Source organism: Camelus ferus, chromosome 18, assembly GCF_009834535.1.
Source record: "Camelus ferus isolate YT-003-E chromosome 18, BCGSAC_Cfer_1.0, whole genome shotgun sequence".
NCBI lineage: Eukaryota > Metazoa > Chordata > Mammalia > Artiodactyla > Camelidae > Camelus > Camelus ferus.
In genome coordinates this window covers 5897523-5920197 of record NC_045713.1, presented here as the reverse complement: position 1 = coordinate 5920197, position 22675 = coordinate 5897523, and the positions used below count along the sequence as shown (strand labels likewise).

General features: G+C 51.7%; 1 protein-coding gene and 1 long non-coding RNA gene across 13 annotated transcripts in view; one reads left to right on the top strand and one right to left on the bottom strand.

Annotated features, from left to right (window-relative positions):
* The window catches only part of CUX1 (cut like homeobox 1), a 354203-nt gene that overhangs the window by 129874 nt on the left and 201654 nt on the right, over positions 1–22675 (top strand). The window lies entirely within an intron of this gene.
* Positions 8803–20430, bottom strand: LOC116657466. The gene is made up of 3 exons (XR_004312564.1): positions 19730–20430; positions 15308–15575; positions 8803–10525 (listed from the first exon to the last, which is right to left on the bottom strand). It is a non-coding gene; the product is annotated as an uncharacterized LOC116657466 (long non-coding RNA).

Below are 22675 nucleotides of genomic sequence, written 5' to 3'. Positions count from 1 at the left end.
GCAGCTCTCCCCGTGTGGGTGTTGAGGGAAACACCGTCCTAGACACAGGCTTCCGTAGGCAGCCCAGACCCGCGCCCCCTGCCCCCCGACCCCGCACCAGGCATGGTACAGGGGGGCTGGCACTGGACCACCCTCCCAGGATTGCTGAGCCTAATCTCCAGGAGTGGGTCTCCCCAGGCCTACCCTCGGAGGGAAGAGATGCCCAGGGCTGTCCCGGGACTTTGGGTGGGACATCTCTGCCAGTTTCGCGTTGTTAAGAGGAGAGGGGACAAAGGAACAGTACAGTGGAAAGAAGGGGCAGTGACTTTTATTAAACACCTAATTTCTGTGCCAGGCACCCAGCTGAGCACATCCACACACATCAGCTAATTAAATCCTCACAATCCCCCTGGAAAGATGCTTTCTCCATTTTGCATCTAGGAGACTGAGGTTCATAATGGTTCTTGGCCGGCCCAGGGTGGGGCTGCCAGGAGGTGGTGGAGCTGACATCGAGTCCAGGTGAGTCTGACCCTAAAACCACGCTCTTGCCACTATGCCATCTCTGCCCTGTGGGTTGGTTGTGTTCTGCCTGCTGCCAAAAGGATTTCAGATGGCTTGCAAAGGTGCAGCAAACAAGGCAATGAGGCTGGGAGCTGGTGGGAAGGAAAAGAAATAAAGGGAGGGAAAAAAGGGTGATTAGACCCTGAGTGGGGTGACCTTCCAAAATTATGTTCCCCAGACCCCGTACACTTCACAGTGACAAGACACAGACTTGATTGTGAGCTTCCCAGCACCCAGTGTGAAGAGGGCAACCAGATGAGTCACATGACTCACACACAAACAAAACTAAAAACAAAGCTTTCCTTTAGGAAATGCACAGATCTCCTGGTGTTGTAAAAATTGCTCCCCAGGATCCTCATGAAGAGTATTTTAAGCTCGGTTTTATTGCTCAGAAGTTTCTGGCAAGCACATGCCATTGGCATTATCTTCTAGATGAACAGAGGTAGCATTACATCTGTCTGAAAGAGGAAGGAAAGAAAATTACAGGCCCGTTTTTGGAGTGGATGTTTATTTCTCAAGGTAGAGGTACTTCTGTCTGATTTATGAGGTGTGGGTGACGCTTTGATTTTAGCTACAGGGCAAATGTGGCATGTGAAATACTGACCCTCAGTAGCAGAGAAGAACCCCCACCCCGCTTAAATCTGCTTGGTTCTGAGTGGGGGCCGGGGGAGCTTACGGAGCCCATATCACTGACAGCCTGGGAGCGGCAGGGGCCCAGGGAGGCTCCGACCCGTGGGCACAGCTGCTCTCTGACTCTCCCTTGACTTTTGCTTGCCAGTGGTCTGTTCTGCTGCGTTCACATCATAGAACGTGCCCTCAGCACATCCTTTGTAATCACAGGATTGGGTTCAGCCACCAAGAGGGAGAGACTTTCCTTACTCCTCACAGCCCTTAGTCCTGTTTCCAAAACTCCTGGGAAGGACCCTGGCCTAGTGCAGGGCCCACGCCTCTTCTCGACCAGGTTGCTATGGGCAGTGGGGCGACCACGTGCTGGCTTGGGGGAGGGAGGTGAAGCGTCTCCCAGAGGAGGAGGCCCCAGTGACCCAGGACGCCTCCCAGGCACACTCTCTCTAGCTGTCGTGGGTGGCAGGAGGGGCCCAGGAGCCCACTGCATGGTGCCCAGCAGGCACCGTTCCTCCTCCACAGTCAGAGATGTGGCCTCATGCCTGCAAGGAGTCACGCCTGTCACCACTGAGCCCAACAGGGTTCCAATCAGTGACCTGCAGGTGAAAACCTCCCGATCCAATTACTGACCCGTCCAGCCAGCTTCTGCTTTCCTTTATTTGATTCTAAAAAATGACACTTGCGCTGTAGAGGTTTGCTTCTCGGGCGGCTGAAATCAGTGCTTCCACATTCTGGTACTTTTCAGGAGGGAAGAATGAATTTGTCCTCGTCCAGGCACTCACTTCCAGCAGAATGCAGAGCCTGGGCACCTTTGGGTTTTCCTTGTAGTCTGAACTCACCTCCCAGTGGCTCTGTGACCTCAGCAGGCGCGACTCATCTCACACTCATGTGGCAGCCCCTCGGAGGCACGTGTGTTTTGTGAGAGGCTATCTCAACCCTCCCCATCAAGCCAACGCCAGGATGCCTCCCGCTCATGGGAGAGCTGGAGACTGGAGGGAACAAGTTTGCTTTGACCACTTGAATTAAGTTGGATGTACCTCTAGAAAGATGCACACTCCCTTATGTATAAATCCAGTCAACTTTCCCAAACTGAACTCACCCACGTTCCAACACCCAGATCAGCAACATTCCCAGCACCCCCAGAAGTCCCCCTCAGGAACCCCAGCATTGGGAAAAAAAGTTTTAAAGAGGGAAAGAAAAACAACATTTATCAATTAGCCTTTATGGGACAGGCTCTGTGCAGACCTCCCCCCCCCCACCCCAAATCCTCATTTGAAAGATTAGGACTTGGACCCTAGGATGAGTGACCCGAGCCACAGCTACAGAACCAAGTCTCCTAAAGTCCCAGCCTGGTGCGCTCTCATCTAAACCATGCTCTTGAGTTTCCTTCTTCCCTATCTTTTATAGATTGTTAGGAAGTGAGATACCACATTAAAATTTCCAAAACTTCTTATGAAATCCAAAGTGTTGTGTAATGATTAAGATAGAAACTGGGAAACGAGAGCTTTTAATCCCAGCTTACAGGAAATTCTAACTAGTAGGAAATCTAATTCAGGCAGTCCTGGGAAACATCACACACTCCAAGATGAAAGTCAGCTAAATTGGGATCTAATTCTATAATCTAAATATAGATGGAGATATATTACAGGTTGTCCTTTTTAGCTTAGGAGAGGATCATTCACTCTAAAGAGTGCCTTTTGTGTCAGAGAGAAGAGCGGCTGGCCGTGGTGACAGTCAGAAAGGCAAGGAGGGCCTTTTACTTTTTGATTCCTTAGTCTTTATTTTCTTAAATTTGACAATAAGTATGTATTTGTGCATTACATGTGTAATAAATGAATTTAAAGGGCCAGAGGCAGGACAGCTTAGCAGAGTGTTTGCGGTGCAGACAGGAGGCATGTGAGTGGCATTTGCCATGACGGTGACTATGGAGGGTGAAGGTGGTCAGATGCTGTCACCCATCTGTGGAACAGAGCCCCCCTAGAATTGACATGCAACGGCTCTTTTATTTTTAAAATATTTTATTACAAAATTAAGATGCTCATGAAAATTAAACCACTACAGATGGCAAAACAAAACAAAAAAAAACCAAAGGCCCCCCCCCCCCATTTCAGAGATCACCAGTGTTAGGTGCACGGTATACAATTATTTTTTTTTTTTAGAAATACAGTCAGTTTACAATGTTCTGTCAATTTCTGGTGCACAACAACTGTTTCAGTCATACAAATACATACATATATTCCCTTTCATATTCTTTTTCATTACAGGTTACTACAAGATACTGAATATAGTTCCCTGTGCTCTACAGTAGGAACTTGTTGTTTATTGATTTTATATATGATAGTATCTGCAAATCTTGAACTCCCAATTTATCCCTTCCCACCCCTTTCCCCGCGATAACCATAAATTTGTTTTCTATGTCTCTGTAGAGTTACTTGTTTTGATTATTGTTTTTTCCCCATGAGACTTTAAGGGCAGGCATCTCTGTCTTGTCCATGGGATCATCTCAAGCATTGGGAACAGTCTTTTGCATACAGTAGGCAGTACATAAATGTCTGAGGGATGCGTGAACACTGCAGCAGACATCTTTGTTCACAAGTCTTTGACCGCTTGTGCGAGCATGACTGTGGGATGGATTCTTATGTATGACATTGCTGGCCCAAAGGGTATATATGTACGTGTTTCCCTTTTCTGGTTCCGCCAACTTGGCACCAAAAATGGCGGCCTCAGTTGTCACTCACTCCTCACCAGGTGGGCAGAAAGGACAGTTTTCCTCACAGGCTCACTAGCGCTAGGTGAGTCAGTTATTTACTCTTCCACTGGTAAAAAAATACATGTGTATTCCTTTAAGTTCATTGAGGCTGAGCATCTCTTAGTATGTTTATCAGCCAACAGTATCTCCTGCGTGACTGTCTCTTGATGTCCTTTGCTGATTTTTTTCATAGGTTGTTGCCTGTCTTCTTGGTCCTTCTTGGCTTCTAGTGAGTGTAGTGTTGATTCTTTCTCTCTTATATACTGCAGATATTTTCCCTGAGCCCTGTCACTTGTCTTGTAAATATAAATATGTTTTTTCTATATCCTCTTACAGTAATTGAGGAGTTCTGGGTTTTCATTTGATTTTTTTCATCTGACAGCATTTTTGTGTACGGAGTGGATCTAACTGGTTTTTTTTTTTCCCCAAAGGGATAGATAAATTTCCCAGGGTAGTATTCTTTTAAATATTCTGAATAAAAGGGAATAAAAATTGGTCTTTGAGAGATGGGGATTGTGAACCAAAAACACACATAGGAATCTTTCCTTAAAAACCCAGACCAGGAGCAGGGGCTTAAAATGAATTTTCCCTAAAAGCCAAAACTTGTAGAAGTGGTCACCTGAGGGCTTTCCAGAGAGCTGCAATTGAACATTTCTACCATCCCTTCCCTCTTCTTTCTCTTACTTTTCGAGCAGCCATTAAAGCCTGATGACTAAGTGGGGAGCTCAGTGGTAGAGTACGTGCTCAGCATGCACAAGGTCCTGGGTTCAATCCCCAGTGCCTCCATTAAAATAAATAAATAAACCTCATTACCGCCCCCCAACCAAAAAATTAAAAAAAAGATCTGACGACAGTGTAAACGTGGCTGCATTTTGGCCTTTAGGACCCTAGCATAATCACACATTGAAAAACTCTAAATTTACACAGGTCTGCTGTGTCTCGTTGTTCTCGAGGTGTAAAGCTTTCGTGTGTCTCTTTTGCACAGCCGTCCTGCATTGCGGCTCAGGGGAAGCATTACAGAGAATGATTGAATTAGGCTCCATTCCATTTCAGTGGGACTGAAACTAGAATTTGAATATCCTTTTCCTTTCCTCCTTTTCACTTCCCCTTAACTAATGCAGTTCAGATCACATAGTCGCCCAGCTTGGACCCTCTTATGCCTTCCTCCTGCCCTTCCCTGCGCCGTGGGAAGCCTGCACCCCCCGCCCAGCGCTCCAGCCCCGACAGCACGCCCTGCCCTTGCCTCGGTCTGTGCCCCGTGAGTCCTCCTTCCCGGCACGCCCAGGAGTCCCAGCACCCATGGCCCAATCTCAGCTTATCATCCTGTGATGGTCATACTCTGTCTCTCCTGTCTACCCCTACTTGGATGTCAGCCCCACAAGAGCAGGGACCTTTTGGTGGTCATTTCACTCTGTGCCTGCAGCCCCCGGCACAGAGCCTGGGACGTAATAGGTGCTCAGTAAATATCCATTGACCGGCTGGCTGGGTATTCTTGAGGACAGGATAATGGCCCGTGATCACAAGTTACAGGGGGCTTCCCACCCTTTCCCATAAAGCTGGGAGCGCCCATTTAAAAAGCTGGGAGCGCCCATTTAATCTGTGAGGAACTTAACGCCTGTACAAGCTGTACAGATGTAAGCTCTCAGAGGAACATTTTTACTGCTCAGAAAATGTTCCAGCAGGCAACAGGAGAGACACTAACACGCCCCAGCCTGTGAGGCTGGGAAGTGGGTTCTGGGTTCCCTGTGAGGCAGGCTGGTGCACCGGCCCCCGGGCAGAAGGGGGAGGGGAGGCTCCTGGGGCTGTCACCCTGGAGCTGATCATCACATACAGAAGAGCCAAGTTTAAATTCGGTAATGCTTATAAGTTTGAGTCTTTTGGCAAAAGCCCAAGCATAGAAAATTGATGTTATTCGATCTTGAATTGCAATTAGATAAACCACATAATTAATTATCAGTATACGATTGTAAATCAAATATTGGGTCAAAAGGATCCCTGCTGCTGTCTTCCCTGTGTAATAGTAACTCAGAAACAGCCTGAAGTCAGAGAGACCCAGCGGCTCTTAATTAGCCCGTGAGTGGGGGTTGGAGGGCCCCCTCACTGGGCTCCCGCTTCTTTTGTCCTCATTCATTTGTTCCCTCAGGGACTGTGTTTTGAGCACCTGTGGCCGCCAGGCCCGTGGTAGGCACTGGAGGCGGTGCGCTGGTGGGCGGAGGGCCTTCAAGCCAGCGCTGCGCTCATGAAGCAGAGACAGTGGGGTGACTGGGCCGCGGAGGCCGTGATTAATATTGTGATAAAAGAGGGCCGCCCGGGGCAGTGACGCTGCCTGCCAGGAATACCATCTCACAGCCAAAGAACTTTTGTAGGAACAGACCCGACTCTTCCCTACCTGGCGCCGGGACAGAGAAAGACCGTCTACAGGAAGGGGCAGGTCGCTTCCCAGGCGGGCCCCGAGGCTCGGGCTTTTCCTCCCCTCTGCCCCACGGGGCAGCGGCTGCGATGCTGGCGGCCCCCTCCTGCTCTTAGCCGGCTCCTTACCATTCACTTCCCCAGCCAGGCAGGCAACCCCGTGATCCTCCTGGGCCCAGAAGCCGAGGCTCCCTGCCCTGTGTGGGGCTCTTGCCCCAGGAGGAGCCCACGTGCCCTTCCCCTCCTGTCTCTGAAGCCAGCCTTTGCATCCAGTTTCCTAGCTGCTTGACCCCAGCGTTGTTGTTGTTGTTTAAAACCACCCAGTTACATGCTGTGTCTTTTGTAATTTTGAAGAAAAAAAAAAAACGGAAAATTGATTTGTGCACATCAGGCTCGGTTTAGTGAGCACTGCAGATGCCCCTCCCTGGCCACCGGAGCTGAGCAGCGGGAGGTCTGTGACAGGAACACTCCTCCCCTGCCTTTTGTGAGTCCTAACCCAGCACATCCCCATCCCCCTGGCCTTGCTCTGTGTTCTCCACTGCCCTTACCGGCTCCTGATCCACTGTCTGTCTGTCTGTCCCCTCTCCCCGCCTTAGGATGTCAGTTCCATGAGTACAAAAACTTGTTTCGTTTCTGTATCCATCAGAGTGGCTGGCCTATCAGTAGGCACTGAAATGTCCACTTAATGAACGATGACTAACAGGTCAGAGCACGGAAGGTTTGTCAAGCCTGGGCTTCCTGGAACCACCGATTGATAACTGGCCAGACGAGGGCGGTGAGCCCTTCCCAGGGGGGCTCTCAGTCATTCTCTTCCACAGATGTGTGTTCATTAAAATTACATCTAAAGGGTTCCGAATGGTGTTTAAATTGTGAATGCAGATGTCAGGGGCTCTGAAGTTTCCAGCCTCGACTCTTATGAAACCAGGGAGGTTTCGCGGGCTCACCGAGGCAGGAGAGGGAAAGTTCACACTTGTTTTCTGTATTCACCAGGATGACCTGAAATAAGAAAGTAGCAAAGGCAAGAAAGCAAACCAAACCCCGGGAGGTTGTGCAAGCGTGTGTATCTTTGCAGGTGTCTTCTTGCCCGTTGATGGCTGGATTTTCTCTTGACCTGCATTTCAGGCTAAAAGGTATGACTCAGCTACGGCCAGTGATACACCAATAAAAAGTCGTTTACCTCTTCTGTCGTGGGGAGTGCTGACGTGTCCCCAGGAAGCAGAAGAGGCTGGGGTGTCCGGTAGCCATCAGCCTACCCCTCCTCCTCCATCACCCCCCACCCCATACACACCACCAACACCAGAGTCCCTGAACACACTCTCATCTTGTAGACAGTGCAGGAGGGAGGCAGCTCTGGATTTAGTGTTAAGGAAAGGAAGGAAAGGTCACAGGGCCTCTTGAGTTTCCTCATCTGCACAAGGACAGTGTTAATCCCCCCAGGCAGGGACAGAGGACCCCCGTAGTGTATGGTGGATTGCAGTGTGTTGTGCCCGAGTGAAGCCCTTGTCAATCAGCCAGTTCATTCATGCAGCCAGTAGTTACTGACAGAAGGAATATTACACAGCCACTAAAATCTAAAATCACCAATACTGTTCAGAAATGTGGAGATGTTTATGTTAGCGCGACAACGAGGCCGGCCACAAGGACTGTGGGGCCAGAAGAGTAAAACTCTGCTCAGGATTTGGGGTGGGTTGTGGGCATTTCAAATTAAAAAAAATCTCTCTTTAATGCTGTCATTTGTAGTCTCCTTAAAATAATTCTCCTTAAGGTAGCAACTCCTCTTGTAGAAATTAAATCTTGAAAAAGAAAGGGAAAAGAAAGTATTTGCATAAAACTCAGCCCAAGTGCGGGCTCCTCCCCCAGGAGCTCTCCTTCCCCATGTCCCATCCATCACCTAGTGTTCCTCCTTCCGCGGAGTGTGGGGTTCAGTCTTCCTCCTGCTGCAGGACCCCCGCCCTGCTGTGGCCCATCACACTCAGCAGTCACTTACGTGTGGATCGCAGCCAGCGGACTGTAAGGTATTGTGTATGGGCCCTGTGTCTTATTTATCTTTATTTCCTCATCGGTGAACATGTACGTGTACCTCCTAGGGATAAGATGAGTGGGTGAGTCACCCTTCTATACCTGTTTTCTAATCTGTAAAATGTATCCACCCTGCAGGATGGTTGCGAGACAACATATATGGAAACCTCGGTATTGGTCCTAGGCCACAAAGGGCACTCAAGTAAATATCCTCCTCCATCTTTTGTGGCTTTCCTTTTCAAGTGCTCAGACTGTTCTCTTTAAAAATAATAAAACAATTGTTTGCAACCAGACCTGCCCTGCACTAGATCAGGCCACCTTTATGTAACTGTTCTGTGAGTGTCCCACGGGCCTCGTGCTCCCAGAGCTGTGCTTTCAAAGTGATGCCCCGCACGGCCCAGGCCCAGCAGTGGAAAGTGGCTCCAGCCTGGGAAAACTAGATGTCAGAGAAGAACACTGGAGGTGGCTGGCATCCGATGCAAAGCCTGGTCATAAAACCAGCGCGTTCTCGGTACAAAACGAGCGCTGGTTAAAAATAAAACGTACCAGAAGAAATATATTTGAATACGAGGGCACTGCAAACAGTTTCGCAAGGTATTAAGAGCGCATTAATCTTAATTTTATTATATATGAAAGTTTCTAACTTTTCAAATAATGCAGTTTTCGTTGGTTTAAAATGTCTGAGAATTATAGAGCTATTTGGTGTGGCTGTCAGGCAGGGACTCCTGCCATTTATTGGGGCCCTGGTTTTATTTAATAGCCAGATGAATGGAACAGTTAATAAAAGAAATATTGCTTTATTCCCTGACATTTATGTCCTTGGTTTCCAATAAAGAATTGAAATTATGAATAGTTGATGGTTTAAATTGATGTTTTATGTTGAACGCTAGCTATAATTTGCCCTCTGAGGATTGTAATACCGAGAAACAGATGGTTTTTCACAGTAACAAATTGCTGTGTGTATACAGTCTACAGTCTTGGCTTTCAGACACTTTCACCTTTGGTTCCGAGCTGCCCTGCTGCTGGCAGACGGGGGGAGATGGAGCGTCTCTGGGAAGGGGCTTCCTGCGCTGGGGGGGACACAGCCAGCCCCCCACCCCCACCCCCGGGGTTCAGCTGGGGTTCAGATTGGAACACAGGGAAGTGCTGTGCCCCAGACACAGCTGGTACCTGCAGTTCAGGCAGGGTGTGGGGAGCCGGGGCCAAGAGGAGCTGGCTGCCTTCTGAAGCAGCTCATCCAAGGTCATGGTGGCAGCTCCAAGGTCACCCGCAGCGTTGCTGAGAGTTCTAGTCCAAGACCATGTGCACTGCAGACTTGACAGTCCCAGAACAGGCAGAGAGATGCAGCGGAGACGTGTTGTTACGTTTTGTGGGTGCCCCCGTGGCTGGCCAGGTGACCTAGAGACATCCCTGAGCGCCCCGATCTCAGTTTCCTCTTCTGTAAAATGTGACCGGCAGCAGGAACCGCCCCCTTTCCTGTTATGGTGATTGAATGGGATCCATAAAACAGCATGTAGCGCAGCGCAGGGTACAGAGCACAGTGCCCAGTAAATAGTGATGGTGTCGCTGAGCGTGAGAAACGCAACTTACAAAGCAGACTGATGTGGGGTGAATCTTACTGTCACAAAAGCTTCCTTGTTCTTCAGGGCAAGTTCCCACAGGGGTTCTATAAACAGGCTACGCAGTAGGGCTGCAGAAATTTACTTTCCAGAACCTTTTCGAGGAATGTGGCTTCTGTGGAGCGAGGCACCTGACACAGTGACACTCCAGAGTGTCTCCGTGCTGTTGGCCTCTGAGGCGCCCTCCTGGGAGGAGGACCCGGGCTGTCTCAGGCCCGACAGCTGCTGAAGCCAGTGCATCTCCGATGGAAGCTTGGAGCCTGTTAAACCACTGAAATGTGAACCAGAGCCCCTGGTAGACAATTTAAGAACACTTACAGTTAGGAAATGGTGCCTGGCTTTATGTGTAATTTTGCTCAAGTGATAATAACACTTGGTAATTGGAATTGGTAATGATGCACTCGGGGTTAGATCTTGATATTTTTGTAAAATTTCATCAGTTGAGATCAGTGGTTCTATCTTCCCCAAGAAGAATGTTGAATTCCCATGTTTTTCCTTGTTTTGGTTGCGATCCAAGAGCTTGTTTTCAAGGCATTTATTTGTTACTTAGAATGCAGAGCTCTTTCTACAAGGAAAGAAAATACAAAAATGTTTGTGCTCTCAGTTGATTGGATTAAAACCCTATTCATCTTGTGACTCACTTAAGAGAGAACTAGAAGCATTTCCCGAACACCTATTACGTGCTCCATTGTATCCTTTTACTTAATCCTCCCAAGGAGGACGAGAGGCAGGGCCCTTCCAGGGGCCCCATCATCGTGCTGGGGAGGGACGCAGCCTGGATCAGGCCTGGTCTCTGCTCACCTGCTTCCGTGAGGATCCCAGGGACGAGGCATGGAGGCCAGCCCCGTGGGCCCCGTGGCCTGAAGCAGGTGGGGCTCCGGAGATAAGAAGTAGTACTGGGTTGGCGTCAGAAGACCAGGGCCTGACCCTGGACCCCACTGCTCTAGAGCAGGCATCTTTCCAGACCTCGTCCCCACTGTCCCACGGGGTCACTGATCTCGAATGCTCTTTCTCCAGCACTAAGCTTATCCTCTCAGGGCCCTACTTCAGATCCTTCAGCATCTGCCTGTGGCCCAAGGCCAAGTCCGACTCCTTCCCCGGGAGCCATGATGACTGCCCTAGCGTGTCTCCGGGCTTGCTGGGCTCCGTGGAATTCCATGAGCACTGCCTGCATCCCAGTCCCCCTGCTCCCGCTCCTGCCCCATCTCTGCTTCCCTCACTGCTCCGCAGAGACCCTGCCAGCCCAGGACCTCTGCCTCTGAGGAACGTGACGGGCTGTGATCCTCGTTTACTTCCAGGTCAGCGCCACCTCATCCTATCACAGTGCCCAGCACGCAGCCCGCGCCGTATGCACAGGACCGGATGCGTGCAGGTGTCCTCGCATAAGGCGCCGCGGGCTCGGGGGCACTGCTTTCGTCCTAATCGTGAGATTCTTCGCGGGGAGGGGGTTTTGTAGGACCCACCGTTCGATTCCAACTCAGATACTCTAAGAGCACAGTAACTTACTGGCAATAGTTCCTAATAGAGTTTCATGGAAGAAATGATGAGTCCAAGACCACTGCTTATTTTGAAGTCCGTGGTAGATTAGAGTCATGTTACGAAAGTTCTGAAATTTTTTTTCATTAAAGAGAAATGTGTTTTTAAAAAAAAAAAAAAGGAAAAGAAAAGAAAATTAAAAACAGAAATGTGCTTCGTGGCTGACCATTAGGGCTCGTTATCCTGGTTACTCCATGTGGCCGTGGAGCCCGTCGGGCTCCCCTGCATGAAACAAGGGCAGGGACGGCGTCCCTCTTGGTCACTGAGGTGTCCCGGCGATCGGAGGGGCCTCAGGAGAGCTGGTCAGACATGAAAGGGCAAATTAACAGAATCAGCCTGGCCCCGTGCAATTCCTTACGCAGATTAAAAACAAATACACAGTGTCCTTTACCCTGGAAAGACGTCTAAACTAACTATTGACAAGAAAAGCCAAGGTCAGGAAAGGGGACGGTCTTGGTGGCAGAAACTGCTCGGAATGAGTCACCCTGGTGTCTGCTAAGTGTCCCCAGCTCACTCCTCACAGCTCGTATCATCCCTGTTAGGGGGCTGGGGTCGGAGGTGAGAAATCCAGACTGAACCCTGAAGTTCTCAGTGAGCTGCAAAGAAAGTGTCACCTCTCCCGGCGGCTGTGAAAGCTTGAAGCTCTATTTGTGGTGTCCACGCCCTGGGCGGCTTAGCTTTCCTGAAGACTCCTTTCCACCAGCCGCAGGCCTCTCCGATGAGTCAGCGCCTCCGTCCCCCTTCCCCTCCTGCCTCAGATCTCCCCGAAGTCCCATGGCTCTCGGCTGCTGTTTTCCTTTCATTCCCAAGGCACTGCGCTGCTCAGGCCTACCCTGCAGCCTGCGGACAGCCTCCCAGTCTCTGGCTGTGGCCTGACCAACCCTCTCCATCACCATCGTCCTCAGGGTCTTCCTGACTCCCCAGGGCCTTTGGAACGAGGCCTCCACATTGACCACACTCCAGGGCTCTTTGAGATGCGTCCCATTCGCCAGTACCAAACATTGTCTCTGCCTAACACTCAGGCATCCGGAGCCCCTCCAGGAGCAGAATCTGCCGTGTTCCAGGGCCCTTGGGCTTGCTCCTCTTTCCCTTTCTGCCTGTCAACACCCAGGGTCCCTCTGTGAACTTCCCAGGCCCTCTCTCCCGCCCACAGCTCCTTCCTCGCCCTGTCTTGCCTTCCTGCATGGCGCACCCCCTCTGCCACCAGACTTGGAACCAGAGACCCCAGATGGTGTCTGATCCCAACGTTGTCCCCAGGAATACCTCGCCTAGGACTCTGTGTGCACTGAGCAATGGTAACAAGGATGCCAGTAGCCGGAGTGGCTGGCTTTACGGTTAGGTGCAGTGCTCGGCGCCGTACAGCCATTATTTCATGTGACCTCGCAGCCTCCTGGGGAGGGGTAATCATCTCTTGATTTCACAGATGGGAAAATGCAGGCTCAGAAGCACTAGGAAGGTTTCCAGGCTCTCACAGAAGGTCACAGAGCTACCAAGGGGCAGAACCCAAACCCAAACCCAAACCCAAGTCACTGCTGGCCATGCCCAGCATTAATTTCAGCTAAAGGTCATGATGTTTAAGAGTTCGAGGGCATTTTGGAGTTGATGGGGGGCAGCAATGTGGTTTGATGGAAACTGATGCTGGAGTGGTGATCACCTGGGTTCTCGAGTGAGTTGGGGCCCAGCTGGAGGGCAGGTGCCATGTCCTGACCCGCCAGCACCGTTTCCTCCAGCTCTTCCACATCCTCAGCTCCTGCCCCAATACTCTGTCACCCCTGCTGCACAGATTCCAGGTGTATGGAGAGCAGGAGGGCAGTGACACGGTAGACCAGGGTGGGGATGTGAACCCCCCACCACCCCCAAAAGAAGACACTGGAAATGTAGTGTCTGCACACACTTTCTGTGGCTGTCACTTGTATGTGGATTTTTATGCTCTGGGGAGTAACTCTGAATGAAATGACAGCCTCACCACAGTGGAGACAAGTGGAGAGGCTGAGAGGCGGGAGTCATCTACCCCCGTGTGGATCCTGCAGCCTCAGCCCCGCCGGGGAGAGCAGGTGCAAATGGCAGTTACGCGGGTTCCACTCCACGTATGTCCCTGCTCATCTGCCCCAGAACTTCTCCAAGCTCGTACCGTTATGTCCCCCTTTGACAGGTGAGGGACCCTAAGGCTCCGTGGGGCCCAGCGCTATGGTTAGTTGGAGAGAAAGCCCGTTTGGGTCCTTCTTCCCTCCTGTGCATGTTTCTGGGTGCATCTGCTGTAGATCGATGTTTGGGTAAACGGCTTTGTGTCAGAATAACATCTGCGTGCAGATAAAGAGTCAAGGGGGGTATATAGAGAAAATGAACTTGAAAGCAGACCAGATAAGCGCAGTAGCTGCTGCACGGGAGTCACAAGACCCGGGACTTCCCTGCGTCTGGTCGGGGAGAACCACTTGGCTGTCTGTCCTGCCGTCACCCCCCAGCCCTTAGCCTTTGTACCTGACAGTGCGGCTCACGGTCCTGATGGAATGCGCTGGAGGGGGAGGGTGGCCAGTTGCAGTCACAGAATAAAGGCCACAGGAGGATTTCAGAGTTCCTTTTTCCTTTCAGTATGTTTTTTTTTTATATCGTGACTGAGCCTAGTCAGTGCTTTTAAAACCTCCCACCGGTGCGAACTAGTGCACAGGGACACAGGTGGCAAGGCTGGCGTCCCCCACCCTGGGATCAGAAGGAAAGCACTTCCCCAGGGGCTCATGAGACCCCGCACTGCCAGTTTCACTTCATTGAAAACACTGTCCATAAGGAAAAGTTTGCAGCAAAACACTGGGTTCCCACCACCACCGCGGGCAGAGTGGTTGAAGGGCCCTAGAAGGCTGGCTAAAGTGTTGTACTCAAGAGAAGCCGGCCACATGGGCGGGGTGGTCAGGGTCACTGCTGAGACCGCAGTCATGGTCTGTGTCCCAGGAAAGTGCAGCCACAGTCACAGGGGGTCAGGGCGGAAAAGGGCTTGGGAGGTTCACAGTGAGTTCCTTGACGCTCCAGGGCCAGTGGGGAGGGGGCCAGCCTAAAAACCACCCGCACCATCTCCAGCCTGAGCCACTCGGTTTTCATCTGTGCTGCGGTATTGTGCGTCCCTGGAAAGTTTTGTTTGAAAACAGTCTTCTACAACTGAAGACACAAAAAAGTTTGTAAATCACTAGCTTAAACTCCAGCCTATTCCTTTCTGGAGTTGGGGATCTCAGGCCCATGGAAGGGAGGTGACCAGCTAGTGGGCTGGGTCTCAGCTGCCACCTCGCCTTAGATGCCACCTGTGACTGCTGGGTCCCGGAGGGAGGGCCAGGCAGCGTCCCGGCTGTGTGCCCAGGGCCCAGCCGGGGGCTCCGTGCATGTTCGTAAATGAAATAGATGCCTCCCGAGCGGCTTTATGGCCCACGGGGTGACACTGATTTAGGTCTTATTTCAGAGAAGGAAACCCACATACTAAAGAGCAAACATCTGACCGCGGTGCCTGTGTCTGGACGAGGAGCCGCAGACTGTTAGGGGCTTAAACCTGGGGTGCGGGCTGCCCAGGCTTCCATCTTCTCTTGTATTATTTGCGGGGTTTTTGTTTATGGCAGTTGTATACTTTTAGAAAATAAAATAGTTCCATCTTCAATCGGGAATAATAAAAAATGTGTGAGTGTGTAGGACCTCCAGCCCGCGGGTCTGGGGGCCTCTGACCGCCCGAGGAGGGCCGGGGCTCGCTGCGCCGACCGCATCCAGCTCTGGTCCCGTCTCCCTGGGCTTCAGCTTGTCCCTGTATGAGCAGAAGGGCTTAGCCCCAAGTCCTTACCTTTTCCAACATTCTCCAGCTTCTGGGCGTGGCGACAGGTCTCACGAAGGCTGTTAGGATCCGGAGAAAACACTTGGCCGGTCCAGGGCAGATTTCGAGGGATGCCCAAGACCAGGTCACAGGTCAGAGGCTGCCACACTTCGGCGGGAGGTGGGGGCTGAGAGCTGCAGCTGCTCTGGTGAGGGGAGAGTGTCTGGCGTCCACTGGGGGTGGCTCTGAGGCCTCCCTCAGGGGCACTGACCTTCCCGTTTCCGAGTATGTCAGGGAACTGTTGATGCAGGAAAGAAGCAAACTGCCGCTCAGCGAGACCGTACTGCTCTGCGGTTGATGAATTTATTCATCCCTCCCACACCCAGGGCAGAGTAGGAGCAGCTCCACGCTTCCTTGCTGTGTGGCCTACGCAGGCTTCTGAACCTCTCTGAGCAGTTTGGACAGGGCTGGTCCTGCTGGCTGTTGTCCTCTCCTCGCCACCCACTCTGTCCCCAACCCCTTCCCTCTGGCCTCAGCCACCATCCCCGAACCGTGTCTCCAAGGGCCGAGGACACTCTCAAGCCTCATCTTTTTTTTTTTAACATTTATTTTTTTACTGAAGTATAGTCAGTTACAATGTGTACAGCATAATGTCCTAGTCATGCATGTGTGTGTGTGTGTGTGTGTGTGTGTGTGTGTGTGTGTGTGTATACACATACATATATTGATTTTCATAAAAAGTTATTACAAGATAATGAATATAGTTCCCTCAAGCCTCATCTTAATCACCCCATCACTCAAAAATGCACTCCTCCCTTCTTCTGTGACTGCCCTCACCTAGGTCCCCCACCTCATCACACCCTCCCTGGCTTCCTGGGGTCCCCTCCCTCTGTCACTGTGGTGCTCCCGGGAGCAGCACATGGCCCGTTACACCTACATTGTCTATGCTGGAGGCTGGGCCCTTCCCAAAGCTGCAGTTCGTTATTCTCTGTCCTTTGAGCTCCAAACCCAACCAGCTCTGGGTCCATTTACCCAGCTGCCTTCTGTGCATCAAACCCGGCGTGTCCACGGCTGACGAATGTCTCCGCTTGCTCAAGCTCCCCACCTCCCTGTTGGTGGCCCCATTGCCCACAGACCCCTGCCTGCCTGCAGCCCAGAAGTGACCGCACAAGGACTCCCCCCTTATCAACGTGGTACCAGGACTGGCTGGTTTTATCTCCTAAGGGCCTTGACTCATTCATTTTTCTCTCTCTCATACCTGAGGAGTCACCATCCTTTTATTTTTGTATTGTTTTTTATTTTACCTAGGTCTCCTAGATCTGTTAGTGATACCTTGGTGATAATCTCTCTGAGACATCTTGGCCGCACACACACCTTGAATTGGCTTTCCCTGCCCAGAGACTTGCACAGGGACCTGCGCTGAAGGCGTCCCCTTTCTCTGTTGTTGCCTTCGGTAACCTATGTGTTACCTGCCTTCCAAGGATGTCACAGAGGGTCTTGGTTTAGTTTTGGGAAGGCATTTGAGAACTCAGAGCATTGTCTTGTTGCAGAAGAGAAACACGGTTTTGGTGCCAGGCCATGGGCCTTTGTGGAGAACTGTTGGGGTTTGGGGTCTCCAGGCACAAGCCATCCCACCCCCTGCCCCAGCTCCCACTATTTTGCCTGGATTTCTTGGGACTCTGCCTCAGCTTCTCCTGAGAAGGCGCCTTAAAGCCACCCTGGCTTACCTATTCCTGCCACGTGGGCTCCAGAGGACGTTGCCTGTACAACCCGCAGGCACCGTGCGTGGTGGCAGAGCGCCTGCTGTTTCTGTCATTCTTTTAAAACTGAACGAGTTATCTTACAAGACAACCAGCTGAACCTGCAGGTGTCCAATGTGGCCTTCTGCCTTCTGATGAAACGATCTTAACCAGATATCTCTGAGGTGCGGGTCAGGTATGATAAATGCTGGCAGAACTTCAGGTAACCATTTACTTGGGAAGTAATTTTGGTTACAGAATTAAAAAGTGCAAAAAAAAAGAAGTAACCCTGTAGACTATTATAAAATGTCTTTAGATGGCAGTGGTGAAAACTTAAGATTTATTTGTGCCAAACTCTGGTCGATGCTGGAAAAGCACATGGCTCTGGCCCTGGTCCCGCAGGCAAGCCGACATCATCCTGGTGAACACAGAGCGATTTGTGTTTACGGGGACTCAGCAGATTGGTGGGTAGCTCGCAGTCAGCTTGGCAGTGCTTATGCGTATTTATCCAAGAGCTGCGGGGCCATCTGCCTATTTTACATTTTGGTGGAGATGTCTGACCTTTTGTGGAGGAGAACTTCCCGGGGAGGCCGCGCACATGAGGATGGCTGGAAGGTGACCTTGGGCACCACCCAACCTGCCGTCCTCTGTCCCAGGTCGGTACCGGGCAGGGGGTCAGTGGGAAAGCCGCACCGAATTGGATCCCAGGCTCTCGAGCCCATCTGCCCCTCGGAATCCCTGCAGGCCTTTGGAGTGGACGGCAGCCGGGCCCAGCTGCTGGGGCATCTTTTTTGTTTGTTTGTTTTTCTTACTTTATTTTTTTAATGGAAATGCTGGGGATTGAACCCAGGTCCTCGTGCATGCTAAGATGCACTCTGCCACTGAGCTATACCGTCCCCCATGCTCAGGCATCTTGCGGGGAGTCATTCTTTTGGGTTTGTCTGTCCCTCGCCAGGTGTGCCTGGAGGGCCCCCAGCAGATCTGGAGGTGGCAGCACCACCGCGAACACACCGAGGGAGAAAGTGAAATGATGCTCCAAAATGCAGAGCTTCCATTATGACTCCCTCCCTCCCTCCCTTCTTTCCTTCCTTCCATACAGCCCCCTTGCTGTCTTCTTTCTCCTCTACTGTGGCCCGCTCCTGACCTTGCCATCCACTGAGTCCCCATAAAAACTGTGCACCCCCTTTAAGTACCTGTCCAAAGCAGCCTCCTCTAGAAACTTCTCTGACACACTCATCTCGATGGGGCCGCTCTTCCCAGGGCCCCTCCTCAGCACTTTGTGTGCACTTTAGCCCAGCACTGGGCTGGCCACAGCTGGGCGCTTGTCTTCTTTCCTCCCTGTTTTACAGTTGGGGTTAGGAAGTTGCTGGAAGCACGAGCCCGTGAGTGGAGGAGGCCGGCAGGTGCGGCTCAGAGCCCCGCTGTGGGCTGAGGCTTCTCCCTTCCCAGGGTGAGGCTCTCTGGGAGGGCTAACAAGGATCAGAGTGCCTGGACGTAAGGCCCCCCTCCTCCCCAGGTCTGCTGGCCCCACCGGCACCCACACAGTGGTTCTCACCAGCCTCCCCTGTCTCAGGGATTCCGGGCCACGGGAGCACACGCTATCCACGTGTCAACCACTCAGCTCACACTCGCACTTACTATGTCTGAAACCGCAGGGCTCAGACCTGGGGCTGTGTGCCCCCCGTCTCCACCCCAGGACCTAACTAACACAGAGCCAGGTACTGTGCCTTCAGAGCCTCAGGAAAAGTCGCCTCTGCTTCATCACGTTTCCTAGGCGACCACGGCCCCCACTGCAGAGCTGAACCTGGGCGTGCAGAGATGAGGCAGCCGCTCCTGCCCCAGGGCGGGGGCGTCCCGGCACAGGACATCCCCCGGGCCGAGGTTCACCCAGGACTGCCTGAAAGGCATCCGCCGTTTAATCTGCCGCCAGCACTGCCTGTCACAGAAGAAGCCATTTTTCCACACCCTGCGTGGGCCTGTAGGGTTTCAGGAAGGAGAAAAAGGGAGGGGCTTGGCTCTCCCCACTTCAGTCTTCCTGAAAGTGAACCCATCACTAGTGAAAAAAACTGGCCTTTTTCTTTCAGTTGAAGTTTGTTGATTTACAGTGTTGTGTTAGTTTCTGGTGTACAGCATAGTGATTCAGTTACACATATATTCATACTCTTTTCCATTATAGGCCATTACAAGGTATTGAATGCAGTTCCCTGTGCTGTACAGTAGGACCTTGTTGTTTACACAAATTGGCCTTTTGGAACCACAAGAGCAGCCTCGGCATCTGGGCCCCAAGCAGGCCCTGGCGGGGCGGAGGGCCCACTTCCCAGGGTGCTCTGCAGCCCACGTGGGCAGGGAGCTGCTTCCTGGTCTACAGGCCTGCATCCAGCTCTTTCTTCCTCCTTTTCTGAAGTCTGGGGAAGTTGTTATGTCAGGGGGATGATAGATAAAGGCCCCTGACCTCCCAGGTTTGTGGCAGGGCTTTGAAGTGTGTTTCCTCTTGGCCCTCAGGCCACACCTTTGCGCTGCCTCCTGCGGAGCTTCCCTCCTCCCGCCACCCTCCTCCCGGCCCTGCAGACCGGCAGGAAGGACACGATGGCCCTGCTGGGCCACCAAATCCTGCGTCTCTCGGAGCATCTGCTGTCCCACACCAGCTCGAGGTGGGGAGAGCTGATTGTTAGGGAGAGAAGGGCCGGCCAGTTCTTGGGGTGCCCATCATTACCTGGTTGTGCTTGCGTGAAAGGCAGCTCTCACCTCCTCTCCCGTGGGGTCCCCCTCACTCTCCACGGGCTGTGCCTCCATGTGCCCCTTTGAACTTCATTGATGATGACCACGTTAAAAGATTACTTAGAAATCTCAATCTTCTGGCAAAGACACCAGCTCGGGAGCCAGCTTTTCTTTGATGTATGTCAGCTGCTTCCAGGCGGCAGGACAGCCACCACTCCTGGAGCGAACCCCACAATTAGAGCATTTGAGTGTGGTTTCTGCTCCACTGAGGCCTGTGACAGATCGCCCGAGAAGACCCCCTGACAGAGGGTGATGTGTTCATCTGCAGCAGGACTGCTGCGGCCAGATCTCTTCCAAGATTAAACCTTCCCGAGGGTCTGGGCTGCCCCGTGAGCCGTCCGGCTGCGGGTTTAAGATTACTGACAAATGTATTGAATTAGATCTGCTTTAAAATGGCCTAGGTTGTGAAGCTTTTACGTTTGGTAAGGAAATGAAATCCTTTATCCCAAACCAGAGCCTGTCGGTCTTGTCGGCGGCGTGTGGGTGCAGCGTGTTTTCAAGCGTCTCTATTTTGAGTTGTTTGTAAAAGCAGCTGCCCCGACTTGAGACACATGTGTCTTTAGCTCCCCTCCTGACGTTAGAACTAAAATAGAAATCGGACTCTGTCTGCAGCCTCTCTAGCAGGCAACTTGTCAATGAAACCACTTCCAAATGTTTTCCTGAGCACGTGTTCACCCAGCTTCTTTCTCATCTGCCTTGTGGGGAAATAACTTTTTTGGTTCTAAAGAGTTTTAAACAGTTTCTTCTCTGGAGAGCATCATCTATTCCATGCATTTTGAACTTTAAAAAGTTCCCTGTAGAATCGGTCACCCTCATCCTGCATTAGATTCCTCCACAAGTAACCAGGTTGTGGGCACCAGGCATCCTCCTTCAAAGGTTCATTTGCACTTTTTAGCAAACTATTTATTTGATGGGGTCTGTGCCATTCCCCAGAAGGCGAACAGGTTAGGTGAGGGCTCACCAGTATTTAGGGAAAGCTATTTTAAAACATTATTTACTCTTGGCCAATGTCCTGCAGCCTTCACTTGGAGAATTCATGGGATAGCTTGGGGTGTTTTAAAAAGTGACTGAGCTCCCCCACCCGTCAGGCTTGGGCTGGAAGGGCATCCATGAGCGTTTATCTCCGATATTCCCGAGAGCTCCAGCTGATCTCTCCCTCCTGAACAAAGTAACTTTTCATTTTGGGTTCCTTGGCTTTTAACTGAAAAGCTCTTGTTTATTGAGCTGTGATGGTAGGGGGAGGAGGAAGCATGGGGGAGAGAAATGCCTGTTCTCCACTTTTACCTTCTTTAACAGACATTTACATCAAATGCACCCTATTTTCCTGGCCCTGTGCTGAGAACAGAAACATCAGTAAGGCATGGCTCAGCCCACAGGGGCGTCTCAGGGAGGTCTGGGACCTGTAAACAGGGTGTCTGGAGTTTTGGGGACCCAGAACCAACACTCAGTTCTTCCTTGGCTGGGGGGAGGTTGGATGGGCTTCGTGTAGGAGGTGACTCAGCCGGTGAGGATGTGGAGCAGCCCAGGTGTGTTCTAAGGCCTGCCCTCCTCTTAACTCTGCCTGTATCTTGGAAATGCTGTTGTTTTGCCTTTTTCATGCTCTGCTGCCATTATTTGCATGTTTGTCCTCCTTGTGGAACTGCAGCTGGAGAGGGCAGGCCGATCCTCCCAGCCACGCACATGCAGGGCACACAGCAGGCACTCAGTAAGTGTGTGCTGAGCAAAACCCACTCCTTCCTTCGGGGGAGAGTCGTCACAGGCCACCTTACTTCTGCTCGGATGGGGCTTCACTGCTACTACTGAATGTCCTGAAGTTTGAGGTGTCCCTGTTTATTCTTTAGTTGTGTGGATGGAAGAATGTGATTAATTTACCAAAATCTCACCAAGAACTGGTCAGAGAACTATGGTATGAAGTGAGGGAAATGGCGTGTGGTGCCAACTTTTGCGTGTCACCTCAAGCTGTGGGCGGGGGAGGTTTGGGTTGGTCCCTTCCCTCTTGCACCAACAGCTGTGGGCTTTGGGGTGGTTCTGTTGCTCCGTGGCACATTCCCCCTCATGTTTCCTCACAGATTTTGCCCCCGAGGGGCTCTGGGGTCTGGTCTGGCTCTTAGCAGCTAAAACAGAATTTCAGGTGGCGGCCTCCCCAGCCCAAGGATGCCTTGAGGTTGGGCCACGGTCCTCTGTGCACTCAGTCCCCTCTGTGCTTGAGACTGTCATGAGGTTTGCTTGGCTCTTTCGGATGAGACTCCTGGTTGTCAAAGAATCACAGTGTATTTGCGGGCCTCCAGGTAGGTGGGGGTCACTGTGGATCTAAGGACAGCTGTGGGCCACCCAGCCTCTCCCACCCACAGCAACTGCATTGTGAACAGCCTCCCCCTCTGCTACAGTTCTTCCCTCCCTACAAGGACCTCTTAGTTGCTGCCATCACCTCTTGAGCAGGTCCTCTGATCCCTCAGGGGACAGTCACTGTCCCACCGCCTGACACACTCCATGATGAAGCTGTCATAATAAAGGAGGTTACTTCTCAGCTGCCCAGAAAGTAGCCTGGAGGGGCTGACCGCCTTCCTTGTATTTGCAAATAGTAGAACCTGATTGCTGTGGGGAGTGGTGCCTGGACTTGGAGGGAAGGGGCTCTTATGGTCACAGCTGGGCCTTCCAGGGGGTCAGGGGCCTGGACTCCAGGCCAGCCCTGCCACTCCGCTCTGTAAGGCTGCCCAAGGCTTTTTAAAGACTCAGATTTCTCCATCTCAGAGTGGTGTACTTGACCATCATAGGCCATTACATTAAGGAAGGTAATAAGGTCACAACGGTGTCACTCAAATTGGGACCCGTTTTAGAGCGACTTCAGATGTAAGAATCACTCATCTTCCTGAGCTGCTCG